Below are 26,127 nucleotides of genomic sequence, written 5' to 3'. Positions count from 1 at the left end.
AATTCTACCACAGTGGTCCTCCAACTATGATCCACCCAAAACTGGCACAGAAGCTTTCTAATGATGGTCTTCTCCAGATGAAAACAAAAGCCAATCAATACAGCTGGTCCCCAACAGTTGATGTTCACAGTCATCGGTGGTCGTGTATGTGTGTCCTGCTATCTTGGGGTTCTTTGGGGAATATTATTAATCCTAGTGTGTCCAGAAATGCAAAAGCAGTGAGAGTATTGAAAAGGTTGTAAAAGGAGATGAACAAGTATAATGAAAATTAAAGAATTTAAAAGAGACACTACGAGAAATGATGCCTCAATAGAATTTGGTACTACAACAAAATTGTATATTTTCAGGAAAGATGGCCATCAGTTTATGCTAGGCAAAGAAAGTTGAGTATGCTGCTTTTAAAGCTTTTTAAAGCTCTGAAGAACCAACTGACTCCTTCTATCAGCTGGAAATGCATCCAGGGTTTGTGAATTTAAATACCACAGTCACTCTGGACTTGAGAACATGTGGATCTACACACAGCCATTTACCACCTAATTTGAAAATAAGAGCTGGAGAGAGTTTTTCTGCTGCTAAGAATCAGATATTGTCTCTTTGTAATTCATAGACAAAAAATGTTAGCTTACTGGTAAAATTTTCAGTTTCTCAGGTCTCCCCTAAGAATTTTTCTTCCTTCTTGGAATTCTCTATCACCTGGCATCTCTACCTGCCTGTTATTAAGATTGCTCAAGTGTCACATGTCAGAGAAGCCTTCCCGGAACCCCAAGCACATCTCAGAAACCCCGAGCCTGTGCCCAAGCTCCCTCTATCCAGCACTCACCAGATCTAGCAAAGTAGAAACACTCTGGTGAATTTCCTCGCATACAGCTGGGCATGGGTTCAAGTGGCCACTCCAGCCCACGCATCTGCAAGTATCCAATGCCCACGTGAAATCCAACCTGGTTGATTTATTAATGCTCACACTGACAGACGACAGGTAGCTAGTAGGTGCTTAGAAGAATTTCTGTGCCTTTCTGAGCATTTATGTACATATTTGTATTCATTTGAGCGCCTGTAGTCTATGATTTATGATTTAAACTCTTTAGGAGGCATAAATTGGCATAAATCCACATAAGTAAGCCATGTGGAAGAACGCTGAGAAACTATAGAAGACATGCTAATGAAACATTAAAGAAGGGATCAAGTTGAATACTAGACCAAAAGTCTGTCTGAGAAGAAAGACGCCTAGAAAGAAGAACCATGGGAAAGGAGAGGAAGGGAGAAACATCTTAGGACTAATCAAAAGGAAGCAGCCTATGCACATAATCAATAAGCTGTAACTAACGTGAAATATCAAGGCATGGAAACAAGTCTGACAACCCGGAGGGCTGAGATGAACTGAATATTGTTCTCATATCATTGGCTACAAATAGGCTCTACCCACTCAAAAGCAATTTCTTATATAAATCACAGATGGAGACTTTCAACATGATCTCCTTTATCTTCTGAAACCTGTATCAAAGCTGCGCTTAGTAAGCGGGGGCGGGCCCTGGAGAGGCTGAGAATCGCCCCCCAACCCCGGGCCGGCCCAGCCTCAGGCGCCCAGTGATGGGAGCGGTGGCCCAGGCAGTGAGCCCGGGCAGCAGGTCTCAGGAAGGACAGGGGAAGGGGCAGTCCCTGCTCTCCGGGGCGGGGACACGGGCAGTGGGGACCCCGAGGGGGGTGCGGAGGAGCCGGTCCGACCCCCGCCCGCGGCGCCCGGCCCCGGCACTCGCCTGCCCGCGGTCTGCTGGGCCCGCGGCTTCCTGCGGCTGAACCGCTGCTTCCAGGCGGCGGACGGGACGGCCCGGCGGCTCCTCCACCGCCCCCTGGCCTTTCCCCTATTCACCGCTCGCTCGACTGCTGCGTGGAACTCACTTCCCTGACTAGATTCAAACACGTGTTGACGGAAGCAGACACACGGCGTGTCCACGGTGTGACACCCCGTATCACAAGAGCCCCCAAACTCATCCAGGGGACCCCTCTCCCTGCAGGGCTGCTCGGGGAGGAGGCGAGGCTGTGGGGAGAGGACCCGGGACCCGCCGGGATGATGGAAATGGTCAGTGTCTTCATCAGGGTCGCGCTTATGCGCAGGTGTAGACATTTGTCCAAACACAGAACTCCTCAGATGGGTGCGGGTCACTGTGTAAATTTTACCTCAGATTATTTTTAAGTGAAAACCAGCAGCTGCAGGACGATACGCACCGTGTGCTCCACTTGGTGACATCAGAGCAATGGGTCCTCTCTTCACAGCGCGGACACGCGCACGGGGGAGGCCGTGTGGGGACGGCCGCCTCCAGAGCAGCTGTCATGGCCCCCGGCGCGAGGTGGCAGGAGGGGCGCTGGCACCGGGGACGTCACTGGGGCAGCGGGAGAAGGGGCCCGACCCCGCGGTGGGAAGTCATCGGGGTGAGCGGAGTCCCCGGGTGACAGGGTGGGTGGGGAGGGTGACTGGAGACCCATTTGTAAGGTCCCGGGCCAGGCCCCGGGCTCCAGGCAGCCCCTCCCCCACCCTGCGGTTGGCGCCCCCACCCCACCCCCACCCCGGAGCCCCGTTGCCTAGGAACCCTCGGCGTGTTTGGACTCTTCGCCTCGCGCAGGCGCCGGTGCCCGACACTAGGCGGGACTGGCCGACTGGGCTGGACGCTTTGCGCCAAGCGGACCAGGTCAGTTCTGCGACCCGCGGCGATGGCCTCCTGGTTTGGCGGCCTTGGCTCTGGCTTAGGCCATTCCCTGGGGCAAGTGGGCGGCAGTGTGGCTTCCTTCACTGGACACATCTCTAACTTCACCAAAGATGTCCTGAGGAAGGGAAGGGAAAAGGTGCAAGAATCGCCGGACTCTGGGAGGACGGAGATGGAGGACGTTCAGGCGATTGTAGCGTCAGAGGAGAGACTGAGAACCCAAGCTTTGAGAAAAGCTGAAAGTTTACAGCAGATGGTGGATGAAAAAGACACAAGGCTTGCCTCCATGAGAGAAGAAAACAGTCACCTGATAGAAGCCCTGGAACGACTGAGAGAACAGACTGGAACTGCACCTGTGGTTGACCCTCAAACCCTGGACAGGATGACACGACTAGAATCTGAGGTCTCTCAGGTGATGGTGATAAAAGGTCATCTGGAGGAGGAAGTAAAACATCATCAAAAGATGAGTGAAGAGCAAAACCAGAGGAAGACACAGCTCCTTCGAACATTACAAGAGCAGAAACAGGAAATCAATGAACTTAAATACCAGCATGAGCAAATGCATATGAAACACACTCAGCTCTTTTCAGCCAAAGATGAGGAAATTAAGAATTTGCAAAACACGATAAAAGAGATCAAAACCCAGTTGCCTGAAAAAACCCAGCACATACAGACAAAAGATTCAGAGATTTGTCAAGTACCAAAAGTTGAGAGTCTTGAGTATGGAAAACAGAATTGAAAAGCATGATTTATCTAAAGCTGAAACTGAAAGATTAGGAGAAGGAAGAAAAGAACAGGAATGGGAGATGAAACTTCGAGCTGAAAAGAGTATCCCTTTGACGGAGCAGATTGACCAGCCTTACAAACATGAGATTGGTCAACTAACTCAGATTATCCAGCAAAAAGATTTGGAGATACAGGGTCTTCACGCTAGAATAGCTTCAGCTCCCTACATCCAGGCTGTTGGGGACCTTCAGCAGCAATTGCAAGCCTATGCTTTGGAAAGGGAACAAATGTTAGCTGTTTTCAATGAGAAGGTGAGGGAAAACAGCAACCTAAAGAGAGAGTATCACAAAATGATGGAAATACTGGTTGCCAAAGAAGCAGACCTTGTGAAGCTGCAAGATGAAAATACAAAACGGTCCACGAGATTTGAAAGTAGTGGTCAGGATATGTTTAGAGAAACAATTCAGAACTTATCACACATCATTCGAGCAAAAGACGTGGAAATCGCTGCCTTGAGTCAGAAATGTCAGACTTTATGGACAATTTTGCAGACATCCAGCACTGGCAGTGAGGTTGGAGGGGTTACTGTGAATCAGCTGGAGGAGCTTCTGCAGGAACGTGACACGTTACAGCAGCAGGTCTCCCTAATGGAGGACTGGACACAGCAGGTGATGACCGCGGTGCGCAACATGCAGTGAGAGTCAGCCCAGCTCCAGAAAGAGCTTCCACAGCTTCAGGCTCGGGTCTTAATGGACAGTGATAATAAGTCTCAACTATGGATGACGTCTACTGACCTGATCCAAAATTATAAAGAGGATGAAATCCAAGTCACACATTTGGCAAAGAAATTAGCACAAACGCAGCTCAGCCTAGAGCAGCTGTGCAATGCCAAGGATGTTCTTTTAGGTCCATTTGACATCATTTCACCACAGCCTCCCACCACATCATCACTTACTTCAGAGTCAGGCGACTCTCTGAAGGCAGCTAGATCTGATGCAGTGAGTGAGTCTTCTAAAGCGCTCCCAGAAGAGATAGAAGAGTTAAGGAGATCCAAGGAGGAAAAAGAGGCAGCCATTAGAAGCCTCCAGGAGGAGAATCAGAGACTGTCTGCTGAGATTGCTGCCACCTCTGCACGAGAAAGAAAACAACGCAAAAAAACAGATTCCGAAATCCAGCAGCTCAGGGAGAAACAAGATGTTTTACAAAACTTACTTCAGGAAAAAGAGCTCTTAGTCAACGCAAAAAGTGAGGAATTACTTTCTTTGAGTGAAAACTACACAACTGAAGTGAATGAAAATGAACTTTTGAGGCAGGCAGTAACAAACCTGAAGGAGAGAATATTACATTTTGAAGTGGATTTGCATAAAGTAAAACAAGAAAATGAAAAAATACTAGAAAGGTCCAGGGAAAAGGAAACAGAAAACCAGGCATTACAAGAGACAAATATGCGGCTTTCTATGATGCTGAGAGAGAAAGAGTTTGAATCTGCTGCAGTGAAGAAGAAGGCTCTTGCTTTGGAGCGACTCCTGAAAGAAAAGGAGCAGGGCCAGGCTGGGGAGTTAAACCAGCTTTTGCATGCAGTCACGTCCATGCAGGAAAAGACAGTTCTGTTTCAGCAGGAGAGAGATGAAGTCGTGTTGGCACTGCAGCAACAAATGGAAAACCGTGCCCTACAGAATGAGGTTCACCATTTACGTGACAATGAATTACGCTTACACCAGGAGCTAGAGAGATCTCATAACCAGGCTTTAGAGTCAGAAGATGCTCATCTCCGTGAAGTGCTGGTTGCAGAAGACAGAGCAGCTCAACTAAGAAAGAGGGTCACAACACTAGAGGCAAAGCTACTTTTATCTTCCCAGGCAATGCAAAAGGCAAGCCATCAAGCCAATGAACAGGTAGAGTCACTAGAGGAACAAGTGAACGTTGTCACCAAGCAGAAAGATGAAACCGCATTACAGCTTTCTGTCTCCCAGGAACAAGAAAAGCAGTATGCTCGAGCACTAGCCAACCTGAAGATGGCACTAGCTGAATGGATGGAAAAGGCAGACGATCTAGAAGGAAAACTGATGACATTGCAGGGAAGACTGGAGAAAGCAAATGCTGTCTTGGATCTGAAGGAGGAACAAATTGGAGAATTTAAAAAGCAAAATGAGGTCCAACAGGAAATGCTGGATGAGGTGCAAAAGAAATGGATGAACTTAGTAAGTAGCATGGAAGGAAAAGTAGACAAAGTTCTAGTGAGAAAGCTCTTCCTGGACTATTTTCAAACACCAAAACGTGAACGTCAGGAAGTGTTACGATTAATGGGAAGCACTCTGGGAATGAATGGGAAGAAATGGAGCAGCTCGTCCAGGAAGAGCAAAGCGGCCTTACCAGATGGATGACTGGGTGGCTTGGATCAAGAAGTGTCCCCAACACACCTCTGACCCCAAATCAGCAATCTGAGCTCAATGGTTCTTTTTCAGAACTTTTTGTTAAATTTCTAGAAACTGAGTCTCATGTAGCTTTTCCACCACAAAAGCTCTCTGCTCAGGATAGGAAGCATCTAGATGCACCCAGAAGGAATAAACTGGCGAAAAATGTACCACCACATCTTAAAACCACCCTCAGATCCACACCCAGAAAATCAGATGTGAATGCCTGCTCCACAGCTGTGTCTCTTATTGACCCACCCGGCCCTGGGACTGGGGGGTCTGGGCATCTTCTTTTAAATGCTGTTACTGATGTTGTGCCCACATGTACACTTTTGCTCCTGTCACCTGCCAAGAGTGCTGCAGTTACCCTGAAAGACCTTTCAAAGCAGTAGAGGATCCCCAAGGCTGAGACAAGACAGCGCTTTAGAGAAACCAGGTCGCTTTGTGTGTGTTTCTTATCACAAAGTGGCCTTCTGGAAAAAAGTAGTAGATTTGTTTGCAATTTTACTTTAAGTTTAATATAAATATTGTTCATACTTTAAAAAAGTGTCCTTTAAGGTATTCACCCCACTTAAACCAGAGATTACCTCTTGGGAGAGTGGGCCTGGGTGGGACTGGAGGCTGTGGTCAAAGGACACTTCCAGTCATGTTTGTAGCACTTTCACTTTTTACAAGGAACGGGTGTTTTTTTAGGTGAACCTTGGGTAATTAGAACAGTAACTTGTGTTAATGCTCAAAAATTATAAAATACACAAATGCACGCTCCTTGTATAAGAAGAAAGGTGAACAGAGCAAAAGGGCAAGATGCATAAAAATTTAAAAAGGAAAGTTCCGTTTTCCTGGCTCAATCCTACTCCTCTTTCATTGCCTAGGAAACCACTCTATTGCGAACCTGGATTCTCTCAGGCCTTTTAGATATATATGTATATTTGTATATATGGGAGGATGTTACTCCCTGACTCACTTTTTTAAAAAAGTCACTACACCTTAAAGATCTTTCCAAATGTGAATGAATTCCATCATGTACCTTAATTTATTGAACTAGCGCCTCGTGATAAGCATTGGAGCAGTTTCTACACCAAATCCTATCAAAGGTCCGTGGTCCACCCCCTTGCCCATTTCCTTAAGAGCCACTCCAAGTCTTCATCGTTTCCACAAGCATGAGCCTCCTTATACCCTCTTGAAGAGATCAGAGGCCAGATAGTCAAGAACTCTCCATTTCCCGCACCCCCTTCCTACATTCCACCATCCCTCTGTTTCTCTCCATCCATCTCTACTCTTTCCCTTTTGTTTTACAGGAAAAGGGATCCAGCTTTGCATTTCCAGGGGAATTGCTCCATTGTACCCTGGAAAGTTATCTATTCAGACTTCTTCAAAGACCTCAGTCCATTAATTTCCATCTGCTTTCTCTTCAGCCTGTCTCTTTCCCTAAGCAGAGGAGCTCGCCCGCGTCTCTCCCAGGATCTACACCTCTCGTTTCTGCTCCTCCAACGACCACCTCCTCTCTCTACCTTTCATGGCTAAGCTTCTGCAAAAATTCTCTACTCCTCCTCCTCATCTCATCTCTCACTGACTTCTTGAAAGGTTCTCAAAATCTTGTGTTTGTAATGTCCTAGGATGTTTCGAATGCACACTCTTTAGTCCTTTACTTACCTAAACTCTCAGTGGTGTCCGATGAATTGTATCCACATGTTTGTTCTTTAAACATTCTCTCCACCCTCTTTCTTGTTGGAATGCCGCTTTCTCCAGGTGCCCTTCCTAACCCCAGACCCTTCTTTCTCAGTATCCTTTGTGGCTTCTTCTTCTGACCACTTCTTAAAGGTTTATGCTCTCTAATGCATCATCTTCAGGGAACAGGATCATCTTACTCTCCCTGTGGTCTCCAAGAAGGTCATCCACTTCCATGATTGGACTCTCACCTGGATGCTAATGACTTCTGAATGCCTGTGTCTAACCTCACCCTTCTCCTGACTCCACACTGGTTTAGCTCACTGTCTGCTGGACACCTCCATCAGGATGTCCATAGGCTTCTCAAAATCAACATGTCCGAAAGGGAACCCAGTATCTTCCCGTACTAGCCTCCTCCTCCTCCTCTGTTCCTATTGTCACCCAAGCAAGAGGCCTCAGAGCCATGGTTGATCTCTCTGTCTCATCCACTTCATATCTAATCAACTACCAAACTGAGCTTAATTCCTTCCCTTCTTTTCTGTTCCCACTACTCTGGTCTATCCCTCCCTGTCTCCTGCTTGGACTAGCACCATAGACTCTTTACTGATCTTGCTGGTTGCACTCTTGCCCCCCCGCCTTGAATCCATCTTCCACACTGCTGGGAGGGGGAACTAAGGTGAAAACCTGCTGTTACTGAAATGATACCTGGTACCCACAAGGTTGACCCAGGAAGCAAAGTAACCAAAGTTTCTGAGCTTGTTTTGCAGAATAACAGGAAGACCGCTGATAAGAGAGCAGCTTGGTAACAGCCTCCTCCCCCCCACCTGACTACACATCATGCAGATACATCGAGAAGCTAAAGTGATGGATCGTGAAATTTAGACATCACAGACAAAGATCCATTCCATGCAAGATATAGGATGCCACTGGATTTGCACATGTGACCTACAAAGAAGTATGAATGACAGCTGCGCCTGAGCAGAGGACTCTTCAAACTTCAGCCCCCAAAGCCCTCCTACTCCCTTCCCTACCCAAAACCCTAGATAAAAACCCCAACTGTTTTCCTGTGAGGAGCTGGATTTGAGTTTTCTTCCCACCTCCTTGTCTGGCTGCCTTTTGATAATAAACCTGTTTCTTTGCTACAATCCTGGTGTTACTCTGATTGGCTTTGCTGCGTATCTGGTAAACGAACCTGAGTTTGTGCTCCGTTTCATTACTTCCATGTTTTAAATTATTTCAGGGTTCCCCATTGCCTGGCGTCCAAACTTTAGCAGAATAGCCAAGGCCTTGCCTCTGCAGCCTTACTTCCTGCTCATCAACCACACATAGGCCGCCCTCCAGGCACGTGCAACTTTCTGCAAACCCCAAATGGATTCTTTTTTTTTTTTTTTTTTAAAGATTTTATTTATTCATTTTTTTCCCCCCAAAGCCCCAGTAGATAGTTGTATGTCATAGGTTCACATCCTTCTAGTTGCTGTACGTGGGACTCGGCCTCGCGTTGGACGGAGAAGTGGTGCCTTGGGGCGTGCCCGGGATCTGAACCCGGGCCGCCAGCATAAGAGCGCGCACACTTAACCGCTAAGCCACGGAGCCTGCCCCTGGATTCTTACTCAAATAACTTCCAGCCCATGAGCCTAATCACAGCAGGGTAATTGCTTCAAGAAAGTGCACACCAGAAGTGTTTCATTTGCCTCCTCTTGACCAGGATGGTGAGGGAGAGATTCCCACTCACCCTAAGGTGATGGGGATGGCTGAATGCTGAACAGATGAGCTCAACAGCAATTTATGAGTCAGGTAAACAGAGAGCCCAGGGGAGGACACCACACACCATGTGCAGCCACATGGGGGTGCTCTTGGGAAGAGAGTAAAGATGCAGGGTTGTAGGGGGCAGACTTTGTAGTAATAAGAGGGTGGAGGGGACCCCTGGTTCCTGCAGGTGTGATTGTCTTGTTTGAATAATTTGACAGTCTGGCAGGGAACTGGAGCCCGCTACCTGGGGAGCAACTGTGCATGATCCCTGTGATAAAGGGGGTTGTTTGGCGAGGGGACCTTACCTGTGGGAGCAGAGAGGGAGGGGAACTTGCAGGTAGGCCATTTGAGGCCCTCCGATTTGACCAGATGTCAAGACCACACTTAATATTGAATCTTCATTTCAGGCATTATACCACAATTGACCTTTTGATGCCTTGACGTCAATTTATACCTTGGTGATGTCTGAGACTTAGGGAGGATGAGAAGTGCTTCCCTAAGAAGCGAAGTTGTCACTTGACCAGGAGGGAGAGGTGGTGGTTGACAACCTCAGGTGTATGAACTCTCATTGATGTTCACTCAGTTGATCCCAAGGAAATCCCAAGGTAGCCAAGGGGACTGGGGGTAGATTGACATCCTCCAGCACCGTGGTATCTGGCAACGGACTGATGATAGGGGAGGCCACACCCACTGGCAGGTAGGACATGACACAGGGCCCAGGTTTGGTTCCATCTTGTAGCAAGGAGGCATTGGTAACCTTCCTGAACTTGTGGTGCTGCTTGTATGACCCAAGTGATAATAGGCAGCTGGATATGGAGGCTCAGGGTCTAGAGAGATACTATTTCCAGAAGAGCCCAGTGCATGGCCAGTAATTGCTGCTTTAATACTGAATAATGCAGGGCCAAGGAGGGAAATTTCTAGTATCAGAAGCCCAGAGACAACTTGTGCACGTCATCTGTGGTCCAGAGCCTCTGGGAAGCATGAGGGGAGGATGCCGAAGCCTCTTCCCTGAAGGAATCTCTGAGGGCTCTAACAGGAATGTCTGTTGATTTTAATATGGGTGGATTCTAGGGTCTATTGTTGGAGGGGGCCCCCAGTGAAGGTGGGCAATTTATAAATAACAGCATAAATGGGCTTACGTAAAATTTGTAGACAAGGTCTATGTTGCCTCCAGAACCAAAAAAGGACTAAAAGATGTTGGAGTTGTATGTCCTTAAAAGTGTGTGAAACAAATGTCCTCAAAGGAAGATGTCATAAAAGTCACGTTATACCTGTACTCCTGGGGAAAGGTGAACGCAGTGAAGGTCCTGCCTGCAAAGACTGTGTGTGAGAGCAGAACGGCTCATGGACTTGTGGGTAACAAGGTAAAAATGTGTCCCCTCACAGGTGACGGCAAACAGTGGCTGAGAGGACGTTGAAACAGGACCTGAACAGAACATTTTAGCCAAGTCTAAAATGGCAAAATATTCAGCCATGTTTAAATGCAGTGAGATCCCAGGTGTTTTGAGGGTACCCAGGATTTGTTTCTATCAGGTACAGTAGGACAAGAAGATCCAGAAATAACTGTCATGGAGGAGAAGTTTTCTATCCTCACAGATCCAGAGCAGCAGGAGGCAGGGCACACCGTGGAGGGCCACACAGGGCAGCACCGGGGTCGGTCAGGAGGCAGAAGGAACGAGGGGAAAACGTGGGCAAGAGCCTTTCTTGTGGATTCCATGGGAAGGAAGGAGTGAGGCAGGATGAGCAGGTGTAGGATTGGCTAGTTTGAATCATTTCAGTGGCCTCAGGGCACAGTGGTGTCCCTGGTTGTCTGGTCCCTATCCCTGGGGTGATGAGGGCAGGGGAAGAGCGGCCCAGAGTGGAAGAGCCTGAGAGAGGAGGGGGTTGGGGTGTGGGCTCTGGATTGGATGGTTTAAACACGAAAGGAGTGCACAGAAGAGTCATTTACTATCTCTAGGAATTAGGTAATCCTGGCAGGGACAGTCCTTGCAAGGTCACCAAGGCCACAGATGTCAAAGCATTCAATACGGAAACTAGAAAACTTGGTTGTTACATTAGGTATAACCATATTTCAACCTCTGGTATGAAGTCCATGAAGGTTTGCCAACTGGTGCATTTTAGTAGACGTTAAAGTTAGTTCAGAACCTATATTGTGGAGACACAAAGGCCATATCTTTTTGCCATATAAATTAATTTATTAAATTTTTCAATTTCCATTGGGCCAAATTGTGAACCTTTCTTGAATTAATTATTTTGTTTGAATGTTTCCTCCCCATGTATCCAGGTCTCTTTCTTTCATTTATCTTTTTTTTTTTTTTTGTGAGGAAGATCAGCCCTGAGCTAACATCCGTGCTAATCCTCCTCTTTTTGCTGAGGAAGACCGGCTCTGAGCTAACATCTATTGCTAATCCTCCTCCTTTTCTTCCCCAAAGCCCCAGTAGATAGTTGTATGTCATAGTTGCACATCCTTCTAGTTGCTGTATGTGGGACATGGCCTCAGCATGGCTGGAGAAGCAGTGCATGGGTGCGCGCCCGGGATCCGAACCCGGGCCACCAGCAGCGGAGCGTGCGCACTTAACCGCTAAGCCACAGGGCCAATCCTCTTTCATTTATCTTTTTATTGGTTTGTTGGTCACTGGATATACTTGTGGGTGGGGGAATGTCTTTCTACTCTGCTCATATTTATCAGTTTTTTTCCTTCACAGATTCTCAAGTCAGAATCATCCGGGTTAGGGCTTCTCTCACCACAACAGTTGTATGGTTTAAGGACCCTGGGCTGAAGTCAGGTTTGAACTGAAACATTCACTGTGCCACAGGGGTGCTGTGGATTGTTTTCCCCATAGCCCTGAGGATCACGAGTTTGTGCCACACAGGCACAGGCAGCAGGGTGCAGTGGAGGAGCACAGGGCCCGCTCACCATCCAGAAGCTGAGGGATGGAAGCCATCTTCTGCTGTAGCCCTGCCTTTTCCCTATGGGGACTGCTTCCTTTTCCCCACCTTCTCTCCATACATATTCCCTCAGGATACTTTTGCCTGTGGAGTCACAGTTTTTGTGTTTCTCCATCCAATCACATGTGGTGCAGACCTTCTGGGTGGTGATGGGGAAAGGGAACCAGGTGTTGGGCCTCATAGATGAGTATCCTCTTCCTCCGGGGAATGCCAGTCAATCTCCCCAGTGTTGAAGTCCACATCCAGTGGGTCATTTTGTCTATGGCCAAGATGGTGGCCTCAAGCCCCTTGATGACAAGATTCGTCCTTTGGTGTGCTGATAAGGAACAACACTAAGTAAAGCCCAAGTGTGCTGGTTAGGTGTTTGGCATTGGGAGAGAAGTTGAATACCAAATGTTCCCCCCACACACTTTTGGTTTTTCTCATCAGTGCCTGGGCCGCAGGCTGCCGTGCATGTGCACCTCAAAACCCTTAGGGGTCAGGAGAGCACGTGACAGCAGCAAGATGAGCAGCAGCACAGGAGATGGGTGAGGTCACTGCCTTTCCGTGAACAACAATGACTCAGGAGGGAACCGGGGAGTCATTCTGTAATCCTTCTGGGGTCGTGGCCTCCTTCCATTTCTCAAGCTAAAGAGGGAGTCATCCTCAGGACTGTGCTGGGGTTACACTTTCCCAAACAGTATCTCTGTGACTGCCCCAAGCAGCCACTGATGGTCATCAGGCTAGACACAGTGACCAAGGAGCACTAGCCCTACATTCAGTAATTGGAACTTGAGCACCCACCAGTGAGGATGTTGTGTGTCACTGCCCTCATGTGGGAGCCAAGGAGACTACCTGCCAGACACAATCCACACCCAACGGCACCTCACTCTGGAATATAGTCAATTAAGAATAGTTCTCACCTGTGGGCAAGAATGAGACATTAGGGTGGGAAGAGATGGCAGCGTCCTCTTGAGAGAACAGAACACGAGCTAAAGCCCAGGCTGGCCAGCAATTGGCCCTCACATCCCAGACAGGAACTGCTGCCTATGACCCAGTTAGTTAGCAAAGGAGCAGTTAGTGAAAGCTGGCCACATGTCCTCGGGTGAGGTTGGGCCATCCTGTTTGTGATGCCAGCTGTTTTAGTTCCCTCCTCTACACTCCATTGGTGAGAGAGAGAGTCCCACCCTAGACTCATCAGAATGCCAGAACACAGGACACCCAACAGTGGACAGTTGGGATGGGCAGCAGTTTATTAGTTTATTACATATACTCACAGTTCAAGGGAGGAGGACCTCACACCATGCAGGGCCACACGGGGATTGCACTTGGAAACAGAGTGAACAAGCAAGGACTTGGGAGGTTGACTTTGCAGTAACAAGAGGGTGAAGTGAACCCTGGTTCCCGCAGGAGGGTGTGATGGGCTGGTTTGAATATTTCTGTGATGGGGAAGTGAACTCTGAGCTTGGGAATAAGCAGGCACTGTGTCTGGTCCCTGTGATGAGAAGCGTTGTTTGGCCAGGGACCCTTATCTCTGGGAGAAGAGGGAGAAGAGGCGTGGAGAATTGCAGTTAGACCATTTGAGGTCCCCTTGATTTACCAGATGTCAAGACTGCTCATAATATTGAATCTTAATTTCAGATCTTATACCACAAGAAGTTATTAAAAAGTAATTATTTCTAGAAGTAATAATTGAGTTCAACAATCTCATAGGATAGCAAATAAATATATAAAAGTTAGTGCATTTCTATGTATTAGGAATGAACATGTGGACACCAATATTAAAAACACATTTATGATCACCAATAAAAATAAAAGACTTAGGTGTAAACCTAACAAAACATGTCCAGGACTTGTATGCTGAAAAGTACACAACACTGATAAAAGCAGTGAAAGATCTAAATAAGTGGAGAGATATACCATGTTAATGAATTGGAAGACGAAACATAGTAAAGATGTGAATTCTCCCCAAATTGATATAGAGATGTAATAAAATCAAAATCCAGTAAGATTTTTTTTGTAGCTATAGACAAAATAATTCTAAAATTTATATGGAAAAACAAAGGAACTAAAATAGCTAATACAATTTCTTTTTTGTGTGTGTGAGGAAGATCAGCCCTGAACTAACACTCAATGTCAAGCCTCCTCTTTTTTGCTGAGGAAAATCAGCCCTGGGCTAACATCCATGCCCATCCTCCTCTATTTTATGTGTGATGCCTCCAAAGCATGGTTTGACAAGCGGTGTGACGGTGTTTGCCCAGGATCCGAACCTGCGAACCCAGGGCCACCGCAGCGGAGCGCGCCCACTTAACCACTGCGCCACCAGGCCGGCCCCAAGCTAAAACAATTTTGAAAAAGAAGAATAAGTGGGAGCAATCAGTCTAGCCAGTTTCACAACTTACTGTACAGCTACAGTAACCAAGACTGTACAGTATTTGCAGAGGGATAGATGCATAGATAAATGGAACAGAAGAAAGAACCCAGAAATAGTCCCAACAATTATGCCCAACTGATTTTTGACAAAAGTGCAACAGTGATTCAATGGAAGAAAGACAGCCTTTCTAAAAGACTACAGCCATTCAAAGCTTATGAGGAAATCATAGTCCAAAAACTAGGAAAGTTGAACCACTAGGAAGGAAGATAATGGTTTGACTGAGGTACTACCAGGTGGTGATGGGAGGAGAGGGATAGTCTGCCCCCCGCTCAGGAGGAGAGCTGCAAGAGCCGAATGACTGTTTACTTCATCTTTTTGAATTTAGCTTCTTCTGACTGACCAGCTCCACAGGCTCTGGTCATTTCCGCATCAGCTCCCACACTCCAAAATCAGGTCACCCCTAACTGAGCGTACAGTGATCCAGACTCCATTAGCCTTCCCATTAGCATCATTCTCAGCCTATATGAGGTGTCAAGATGGCTCTCAGTAGTCGCAAAGGTACATCCTCCCAGCTTCAAGTCTGGCCCAAAAGAGAGCTCTTCTAGACTTAGCAACTGCCATTCAACTCCTGGGATTCAATCTGATTGGACCAACCTAGTAATCCCCCCCTTTGCCCCCCCCATACACACCCCTGAAGTATATCTGGGGTGATTTGTATGTGATTGCCAGGCCTTGGTAAGATTTCACCCCCAGTGCCAGGCATGCAACCTCACCTGATCCACATGGACTGAAAGGAGAGTTTACTTCTCTAGAATAACCTCTAGCTGTTGTTATAGAAGAAAGGAATATTGGACAGCCAATGCAACAAATGCCCACTGTAGCCTCTCAGGGAGAAATTCCATAGTTCATGCCCAGCTTTTGCTCCCAATATTAATGTTCACAGGGATTATAAACTCCAGTTTCTCCTTTTTTGACTTTGTCAGAGAATGCAGATTAGCTGGCAGTGACCTTTCTCTGGCTGGGACCTTGTTCATGACTACCCCAGTGCAGACATATATTTAGAGGCATCATGCAGCCTGAGATGGCTAAGCTTGCCGTTTCCAGACTCCACTGCTGTGTCATAAAGTTCCAGCCCCTTGATCAGGAACTTGAATGGAAGGAGCTGGCCCTGCCTGCAGCACGCCTTTGGGGTGGCCCCTCAGTGAAAAACTGACCAAAGTCCTCTGAATCATCAGTTTTTCTGAATCAAATGCTCAGCAAAGAACACAAGGATTCTTTGCTCGTCAATCAACAGAGGTGTATTAATGCATCTGCCTCCACCTTCTTCCAGTCACCCTCAGCGTCATCATCCAGACGCATGGGATCCACACTTTCTACTACTTGTTGACACTTATTACCCAGAAACACACATGGAATGTCTACACCGCGAAGCTGGAAGACTATGTTCAATGGGTTGCATTACCCTTTAGGCTGAGGATGAGTCAAAGAAAGTGGTGTATTTCATCTCACCACTACTCCCCCTGGGTCAACTCCCTAACCTCAGCTTTCCACACTGTCATTTCTACTTCGGGTATCAATGAGCTCTTGTTCCTCCATTGAAAACCTAGCAAGCATTTAATATCTGATCTTGTCCCAAGATATGCGTACTGGGTTTTTTGTTGTTGCTGTTTGTTAGTTTTGCTTGTGTGTGTGTGTAATTGAAGGTTCTTCAAGTTTGGGTATATCCATCCCCTGGCTCCCAACAGATAATGAAATGGAATATACAAGGACACTCCTTTTCTTATTTATTTAGAAAATGTTTTATAATAAATCCAGTAGAAAATATATGTTATGAACATCTTGAATATGCATAAAATGAAACACACACATGTGAATGCACCCCAACTTGAGGAATCATTGAGGTGTCTCGTGTACTCCTTCCATATTCCCTTTCTTTGCCCTCCAGTGTCCTAGGCCCCCGCTCCCTAAAGGTCACAAATAATCTGATTCCTGATTTTCTCCCTCATTCTTCTACTTTTTTGTATAGCGTTTACCATATATGTATGTTTCTCTAAACATTAGTTTTGCTCGGTTTGAACTTTACAAAAATGTTATATTTCCTTTTTCACTGAATATTATGTTGCTGAAATTCAGCCAGTGATGCTTGTAACTGATAGCTCTAGTTTATTTTCACTGCCACATAGTTTTCCACACGGTCCTTCCTTCACAACACGGCCGAATATGTGTGCAAAGCCCACAGCACAGTTCCTGGCTCAGACATAACGCTCAATAAATATTTGTTAAATTGTTGAATGAGACTGAGCCCCGACTGACTGCAACACTGACACTTATTTCCCCCGGCTGGATTCTCCGTCCTTCGCCTCACTGCTGAGGATCCTGCCAGCTCTTCTGCCCTGAGCTAATGACAGTTATAAAATTTCCTACCAGCTGTAAGATCCCCGGTAGCTTGCCTACGCACCTAAAACTACAATTCCCTGGAAGCATTGCGGTGCTCTTGCGTCAATTTCTTTACTTTCCTCCTCGGCGAACTTCCGGAGTGTGTGGGCGGGGTCAAATGAGTTCTCCAATGAGCGCGTCCGCCGTTGAAGGGCGCGGGGAAATTGCCCAGTGAGCGGCTCGGCTGAGGCGCCAACGAGCGGGGCGGTTGCCGGGCAGCCGTCGTGGGCGCTGTCGCTGAGCCGCGGCGGCGGAGCCGAGTGGAGTCCAGCCCCTCTCTGCTGCCTGCTCCCAGGCTCGCTCCTTCTCCTGGCGTCTGTCGACCCCCTCCATGTCCCCGGTGGGCACAGCACCGCGAAACCTCCACGCCCACGCCCACTAGCCTGAGGAGGCCCTCCTTCACGTCCGGTTCTTGCTCCTCGACCGACACAGACGACGAGGGCGTGCGCGGCGCCTGCGAGGATGCTTCTGTCTGCAGGAGGTGCCTGCGGCGCGTGGGGTTTGGGGCCGCCTCCGCGGGGCGCTGGGGGCTCGGTGGGAGGCGGGCCTGTGTCTGAGGAACACGCTTGTGCGCCAGGAGGTACCTGTCAAGTCGTGCGACGGCTGTGCAGTGCACGGAGCGGGGGTTCGCTCGTTGAGCTCACGTTTACCTGACTTGTGACGTGTGCCGGGCGCGGTGCCAGCCTGGGGATGCGGTGACCGGGAGTCAGGCGCGGAACCAGCGGACGTGGTCGTGGCTCTTGGAGCTCAAGTCTTGCTGGAAGGACAGACGTGAAGCAACGAGTAACGACAGTCTTGGTGGGTTATGAGAAGTGCAGGTCTCCCTCTTTTATAGGCTTGTTGAGGCACCTTCTAGTTTAGTCTTTGAATTTGTCTTTTTCTTCTTTTTTAAAAAAATTGATCAAATCTCACTGTATTGTTGTGCTATGTGGCGTTTCTGTCTTAATATTTGGATTTCTAATTCTAGGTTTTTTTTTTTTTAACATCTTCAAATGCTCGTTTGGAATAATTAAATGTGGAGTGTTATGCTATAGTTTTTCTCCATGTTTTTGGAGGAGCAGAGGAGAAAATTTTTATTTGCTGAAATGTTATGATTCACTTTTTCTGTTTTCTTCTTACAGAAACTTTGTACAGAATTTGTTTTTTTCCTATTCCTAGGTATTTTGTGGACAGGGTTCCTAGTTTGAGAGAGCCCACTTCTGTCAGTATAGTGGAGTGCAGTTTCTTTAATGGATAATGTTATTGGGAAGTGAGAGATATATTTTGTTTGTCTTTCATTTATGCAAAATCCTTAATATTCCTTTTTTATTTCCTTCCTTCCTTTTTCCTTCATTGCCATATCTCTAAGGAGCACCATCTCTTTTCCATATTTCTGATGCCCCCTTGGAAGCACTACTTCTTCAAGGCTGACACCTCCAGAGCCTTTCACTTTCAAACAGCGTGCTCATGGCCAATGCTGAGAACCACCAAGTCATAGATCTGTGTTGAGTATTTCAGCATTTAGTGATAGACTTCCTCTTTTGAGGATGATGTTATGTGTTTTATCTGATTCTTCCATGACCCTCTCCTTTTTATGGAGGCTCTTAAACCTTCTAATCCTCCACTCTCCCAAAGGCTTTCAGCAGTGGTTGGAGCTAGGTTGGAATTTGGTGTTTGTTTATGAACCTACAGGTAATTTGAAGGTTATGGTGTTGTCTTCTTGTAATGCTGCATGCTTGGTTATCTGTAGCTTTGTTTGTTCTCCTTGTCGATTCTATGATTCTTTCTCCCCAGAGAACTTCTTTTAACATTTCTTTCAAGGCAAGTCTACTGGTGACAATTCTCTCAATCCTCAATTTTTTTTTTTGAGAAATTCTTTATTCCCCTCACTTTTGAAGAATAAATTCACAGGGTACAGAATTTTAGGTTGGTGGTTTTCTTGTTTCAACACTTTAAATATTTCACTCCGCTCTCTTCTTGCTTGCAGGATGTTTTGGATTCAGGGAGCCGTCTTTTATCTTCCAGACCCTGAAGGCTCTCCCAGAGTTTTTACAAGTATCTATTTTCACGTGCCTTTCCAACACATAATATTATTAGCATTTTTTGTTTTCTCAATGTGATAGTTGAAGATGGTATTCCATTGCCAATTTCATTTTTAATTAATGAATTCTAACATTGCTGCATATTGGTCATCTGTGTATTTCTCAGTAGATTGTTTATCCATATCCTTTGCCAGTTTATTAGCTAGGTTTTTGGAGCTCCTTCTTCAGTACTGATATTAATCATTTGTCTATTTTGTGTATTGCTGATGTTTTTTTCTGAGTCTGATTCATCTTTTAACTGTGTTTATAGTATTGTTGCTAAATGGAATAGTGTTATTTTCTGAGTCTCTGCACATTACTGTAAATCTTTTCGTTCTTTTGGTCTTCACTCATGGATGAGAGATTGTCTGGCTATAGAATGCTTATCTCACAACATTTTACCCCTCATCTCTATCCACACACATGGCTCTATTGTCTTCTAGAATTGCAGATGAGCAGTCTAATGCCAATATGACCTTTTTCCTCTTTCTTCCTACATGCCTAGAAAATTTTATTTCTTTTCTAAATTCAAAAACTTTCTCAGTATGTGTTATGGTAATATTTTTTCTCATTGATTGTGCCCGGTATATGATATGTTCCTTTTGATGATTGGGGCCTTCCTTGAGTTCTGGAAAGTTTTTTCTGACATATCTTTAAATATTGTTTTTCCCATTTGCTCTGTTCTCTCCATCAGACATGCCAATGATTCTTATATTGAAAATCTCTTCCATCTCTGGAATCTTCTCACTCATTATTTTATCTCTTTTCCTTTATCCCCTTGTTTCTGAAAGAGTTTCTCAAGAATGGCTTCAACATTATTGATTTAATTCCCAGTAGTATAAATTTTGATCTTGATTGTTTCTAAGCTGCATTTAATCTCAAGGGAAATTTTGTTCTTTTCAAAATATTTCCTCTTTATCTATTTCTGTCATGCCAACATCTCCCTTTACAGCTCAGTCTCTCAACTTATCATATAATTTTTCATTTCTTGTTTCCTAGAGCAAACAATATTGAGAACATGAACACAACAGAAGCTTTCTAAAGTGTGCTTCTGTTTCCTCTAACAGAACTCTTTCGAAGACTCTTATTCTAAGGACAGCAGGTGGCTCTCTCTTAGTCCGGGGAGCACTGGCTATCAGAGCCCCTCGCCCTAGCTTCCTCAGTGCACACTGGCCTGACTTCGAGCTGCCAGCACTTCTCTGCCTGGGGACTTTCCTCACTGCTGGAGACTCCTTGGCCACCTGTGTGAGAGGCTGAAGTGTAGAGACTTGCTGTCCTCCAGGAGCATCTTCAGCCAGTACCCCAACTGCCTCACCCCTTGGGTGGGAGAGCTCTGAGGGGCGTGCTCTGCCCCGGCTGCCAGGGCTCTCTGTGGACCGAGCTCCTGTTGCCCACAGTGGTGGGTGTCCTGAGCGGGCGCCCCTGCAGTGGTGGGCAGCTTGATAGTAGCCATTACTAGCCGCCTTCTCTTCCTTCTCCCGCGTCCCGACCCCCCTTGCCTTCGCCTCCCAGATAAACTGCCTGCTCCAGAATCCTCTCCAGGTCTGCATCTGGCGCCGCACAAGCTGAGGCATCCGTGGCCTAAGCATACGTACATGTCAAGCCTCGTCCTGGCTCTGGAAGACCTGCTGGAGACAGTCCCCTGGGCCGTGACTTCCCCTGGGTGTGAGGCTGCTTCTGTGACCTCGCATCTGTTCACTGCAGTTTGGAAAGTCATCCTGTTCCTGGTTCTCATCCTTGTGGGCAGGAAACTAGAGGGCTGCAGGCCACTCTCAGCTGCCTGGTGCCCCACCCATGCTGACGCCAGGACCACGTGTACACACAGATGTCATCCATCCCAGGTTCTGCCCAGCCCCTCTCTGCCTCTTCTCCCCACATCACTCAGGGCTCTTTCTGCTCTAGGACTGGTGATGATACTCCGTGGGGTGCAAGGGCATCCTCTGAATGTACCATCCTTGGTTTAAGTGGGACTCTGCTGTGTGTTGCTGTTAGTGTGTGAGGTTGGGGCCAGCTTTGTCGTGGGTTTACACAACAAACATTCCGCTGGAGCCTGCTCTGCTTGGTGCACGAGGATGCTGGCTCTGGGCCTGCAGATGCGTCATCTACAGATGGCAGCTGCCCTCCTCGCACTGTAGGTCTGCCCTTGAGCAGTCGCGCAGCAGCCTAGCGGCAGGGAGCTCACATTCTCCTGTTACACCTTCAGGCAGGCGGTGAGAGAAGTAGCTTTACTGATCAGCTACTCTGGGCCAGGCCTGTGCCTTGTCTCCTTACAACATTTTAGGGGGCTAATTGTTACTATCATTCCCAATCTGCAGATGAGGAAACCGAGGCTCCTACAGGTTGAGTGACTTCTGAGGTCACTTGGGGCTAGGGCTGGGGCTGGGACCGGGAAGGTCTGACTCAGGGTCCGTGCTTGTTCCCTGGCGTGTTGTGGCCTCTCAGCCACAGGACACCCCAGAATGATGGGGCTCCTGATTTGCTGCATTGCTGCACCTCCACCATTTAACAAGAAGCCTCTCTGTTGTCTTGGCACTGGCGACCCTACAGTGAACCTAACAAATCCCTTGTCCTCACGGGGGTTTCCTCCTAACAAGGAAGACAGAGACAGTAAACAGACATCAGTAAGACAGCGTCAGGTGGCCCTGAGGGAAGGCTACCAAGCGGGTGATGGAGGAGAGGCTTTGAGGAGGAGTCTGTCTATTGCTGGGTAACAAATGACTCCAACGCTTGGCAGCCCACAGCAGCAAATGGTTATTGTCTTGGCCTCTGTGGGTCAGGAACCCAGGAGCAGCATGGCTCTGACTCAGGGCTCTCTTGAGGTCTCTGTCAGGATGTTGGCTGGGGCCGCATCTTCTCAGGGGCTGGGAAATCTACCTGTCAGCTCACAGGCGTGGCTGCTGGCAGGAGGCATCAGGTCGTCACCATGTGGGCCTTTCCACAGGGCTGCTCACAGGCAGGGCAGCTGGCTTACCAGGGGGAGAGATGGAGATGAAGATCGAGGTAGACACATGTACACGTGCACACACACGTATGCATGCACGCACCGCCCCTGCCTGCTTTCCTTCCGCACGGCTGTGATGAAATGGGAAACAAAACAAGGAACAAGCACCCTCTCCCGCTGCTCCCGGGCCGCCCTTCCTCACCGTCCGTGGCTTGCTTTCCTTCAGGCTTCCTGAGAATGGCCTTGGAGAGTCGTCCAGCTGACAGAGGGCTGTCTGCACCTTGTCCCTGTCCCCCTGGGGCAAGGAGACAGCACAAGTTTCCGCTGGCCATTCCAGTCTTCTGTCACTTGCCCGTAGAGGGGGCAGTGTGGCGGGCACCGATGCCCACTTGGAATTGCTGGACAGGGAGTCGAGTGTCCTTCTAGAACAAGGGGTTTACATTCAGGCAGCTGGAACACACATTGCTGGGAACTACCTGCTCTGGGTCTTATTTGCTGCTGGCGAGAGCACAGGGGAGATTGGGTGCTGCCAGGGGAGGCCGGGTGGTCCACCTGTGACAACAGGCCTGGATATTCGAGGAGCAAAATGAGGTCTCTCTCCTCGTTTTTAAAATAATAATCCGTTACTTTGTTGAACCATTGTTCATTTTGTCCATTTTAAAATTGTGACATACACACAGAAGACACACAAAATACACTTGCATACATATGTGTATGTGTGTGTGTATACAGTTTAAAGATTCACGTGATATAGACATCTGTCTTCACCACAAAGTCAGTAAGTGGGACATTTCCAGCAGCCCAGAAGCACTTGTGTCCCTCCTGACAGCAGCCCCTCTCCCTGGGGGACCCGTGCCCTGACTTTTGTGACGGTCAAGTCCTTGCTCAGCCTCACAGTCTCACTCCCTGGCAGGCACCTCTCAGCTGAGGCGTTGCATTTTGCTCGTTTTATTCATTCATGTGGATTGTGATGCGTGCCGTCTTTGGAGACTGGCTGCCTGGGCGACTCACTCTGCTGCTGGGGGCAGCCAGGGCGCGTGCGTGCCTGTGGCTGGTTAGTCTCCCTTGTGTGCATGGGCCACATTCATCCATTCTCATGTTGAGACATGCTGGGCCCATTCCAGCGCGGGGCTCCGGGAGCACACCGCCCCAGGCTGTGTCCCCCGCTTCACTGGCCTTTATGAGTAGGAGCAGAACTTCTGGGTCAAGAGGTGCCCTTACCTTTGTGGGCAGTGCTGCTGTCTCTTCCACGGTGGAGCACTTGTGTGTGCCAGGTCCTGTGCTGAGCTCAGGGAGGGGCAGCATTCTCCCGGGAATCTCAGCAGCAGACTGGCCTGTGCTGTGGCGGAAGGGCAGGCTGCTTAGAGAGGGATGAACAGGGAGGGAGGCCTGGCCGAGTGTGTGGAGGGCGATCAGAGATCCCCCCGCTGCGTTAGAGACATGGTTGCTGAGAGTGACCGATGGTCAGACGTTAACTACGTGGAGTGTTCCAGGCAGGAGGAGTGTGTGCAGAGGCTTTGAGGTGGGGGGGGGGGGTGATCCATCAGCTCGGCTGCCACAAGAAAGTGCCACAGGCTGGGCCACATGAGCAACAGAATTCACTTTCCCACAGTTCTGGAGGCTGCAAGTCCCAGGTGAACGTCTGGCAGGGCGGCTTCCTGGTGGGACCTCTCTTCCTGGCTGGTGCCTTCTCTCCATGTCCTCACGTGGTGGAGAGAGAGCTCTCATGACTCTTCCTCTTGTTAGGGCACTAGTCCTGCCGAGTCAGGGTCCCACCCTTATGGCCACATTTAGCCTTTAGTGCCTCCCCACAGACCCCCTCTCCAGACACAGCCGCACTGGGGGTTACGGCTTCAACATATGAATTTGGGGGCCCACAACCATTCAGTCTGTAACGGGGGTGAGGGGAATTTGAAGAACTGGAGCGTGCATGGACCAAGGGCTGAGGTGGTGTTTTAGTTATTGGTCCTTGTGTAACACATCACCCCTAAACTTAGTGGTTTAAAACGAGAATCATCATTTATTTACTCAAGATTTCACAGTTTGGGCAGGGCCCAGGGGGACAGCTCCTCTCTGCCCTATGTGACGTCAGCCAAGGCCTTGCTCACAAGGGCTGGCAAGTTGGTGCTGGCTGACAGCTGGGAGCTCAGCTGGGATGGTGGCCAGGGGCCTTGGTCCTCCTCCACGTGGCTGCGTGGCCTTCCTCACAGCATGGTGGCTGGTTTCTAAGAGTGAGAAAGCAAAATGTTGCCAGTCCTTTTAAAGGTTGGTCCTGATCCTGGCAGGAGTGTCATTTCTGCCGTTGTAGAAGTCACAGAGTCCAGGTATAGCTACTGGGTGTTCATATCACAGACCTCGTCTTTTTTTTTTTTAATAAAAATGATATATATTTAAGGCGTACAACATGTTTTGGTATACAGATACATAGTGAAATGGTTGCTACAATAAAGCTAATTAATATGTCCATGTCTTTACATAATTGTCTTTTTTTTGTGGTGCAAGCACCTGAAATCTCTTCTTAGCAAGTTTCCAGTAGATGAAACAGCCTTGTTAGCTATAGTCGTCGTGCTGCACATTAGATCTCTAGCCTTATTTATCCTACCTAACTGCAGCTGGGTGCCCTTTGACCGCCCTCTCCCCGTTTCCCCCCGACCTGGCCCCTACTGACCACACAGACCTCGTCTTCTCTCGGCCACATGCTGCAGGAAACGTGCCACCTTTTATGTTGGGCATCACCTCCTAGGCTTGAAGCACATATTGGCCAGCTCTTGCCCCAAGACAGCACAACTTCAGATAGTTAAGACACGGGGCAGGAGCACACCAAAGCTGTGAAAGTCAGGGCCAGCTGGAAGAAAAAACAAAAGTGGATCATTCACCCTGCTCAACAGAGAAGCTTCCCTTGTCCCCCCTTCCACAGCAAACCCTCCTAAACATAGTGGGCAGAGGGGCTGCATTTGATGACTCAGAAAGGCAGTGTCTGGATTTCATTAGCTTGGCTCACTAAGGTACTGGTGGACGCCAGGAGCTGATGGTCTTTGCTAAATGTGAAGGAAATGAACCCTGAGAGTCCCGTCTGTATCCCACCCCCTACCCCGGGGGTCCCTGCTTGCTGAGGTTATTTTTCTTTAGATGCAGGTGATACTAGCTGCCACGTTTCTGGTTGGCTGTTTCAGCCTCCCGGAGCAGCAGGGAACTGTTTTTGCCAGAGAAACCTGTGTGTGAATTCGTGTGCAGTATTTTCCCCGAGGCGAGACATTTGCTAGATCCGATGTATTCATTTTCCACAAATGAAATTGTTATTGAACCAGAAGTGGGTTCGGTCGCCCATCACGCATTAAGCCAATCTCTGACAGCGGGTGTAGTGGAAGAAAGTAGGGCAAAGTGCTGAGCAAGAACGGGCAGCCAACTCCCGAAATCCCTGACAAGCTACAATCAAGGGTTTTTATTTGGGGTTTTAGGTAGGGGAGGGGGAGCATCCATGTGGCCTTGGGTGCGGAAGTAAGAAGAGGGCTGGGGATGGGCTGGGAGTCTTGTCACTCCCCGTTCATGTCCCCCGTTTTGGTTTTCTTCACGCTAAGTGGCCCGATGTGTGGTCAGCCAGTGTTGCTCTCCTTGAAATCTGTCCGTGGCTCTCATTCCCTTCAGGGCAAGTCCCAGTTCCTTAGTGGGCTTTCGGGACCCTCTGTGACCTGTCCCCCTGCAGACCTTTTCACTGCTACCCCGTCCTTGTACTGTACTCACACCGAATTTTTCAGTTTCCCACAGATACTCTGCCCATAAGGTTTACTCTCTGGGAAGCCCACAAACTCCATCAGGCTCCCCAAGATGAATCAGACATAGATCTCGCCTGAAGAGCATGGTCCAGCTGGGAAGACAAGATGGGTACCTAACGATAGTACAGTCACATTCACAGCACAGCACACACTCACCCGCTGCTGGCAGTATCAGGACAGCGTCTTGAGGGAGGTGGCGTTTAGCAGGGCATGGCTCTGACCACAAGAGACAGAGAGGAGGCATTCCAGACAGAAGGAAGCTGGAGTGTTAGGCATGTACCAGACAGAGGTGGGGAGTGAGGCTGAGGAGTGGGGGTTGGACCAGCACCCCTTGTTTCTAGGACCACTTCCCACTGGTG

General features: G+C 48.2%; 2 pseudogenes across 1 annotated transcript in view; both read left to right on the top strand.

The window, feature by feature from the left end:
• The first annotated feature begins 2,687 nt into the window (after nt 1-2,687).
• On the top strand, nt 2,688-6,248 carry LOC101393605 (thyroid receptor-interacting protein 11 pseudogene; annotated as a pseudogene).
• A 10,957-nt stretch (nt 6,249-17,205) lies between these two features.
• LOC101393862 (acyl-coenzyme A synthetase ACSM2A, mitochondrial-like) overlaps nt 17,206-26,127 on the top strand; it is a 94,411-nt pseudogene continuing 85,489 nt past the window's right edge. Inside the window, exon 1 of the transcript XR_015548550.1 lies at nt 17,206-17,792. The product of XR_015548550.1 is annotated as an acyl-coenzyme A synthetase ACSM2A, mitochondrial-like (transcript). The remainder of the gene's footprint in view (nt 17,793-26,127) is intronic.

Source organism: Ceratotherium simum, chromosome 26, assembly GCF_057802395.1.
Source record: "Ceratotherium simum simum isolate JZ-2026a chromosome 26, ASM5780239v1, whole genome shotgun sequence".
In the NCBI taxonomy this organism is placed as follows: Eukaryota; Metazoa; Chordata; class Mammalia; order Perissodactyla; family Rhinocerotidae; genus Ceratotherium; species Ceratotherium simum.
Note: the sequence above shows the minus strand (reverse complement) of the source record. Positions and strands in the feature narration are given on the sequence as shown.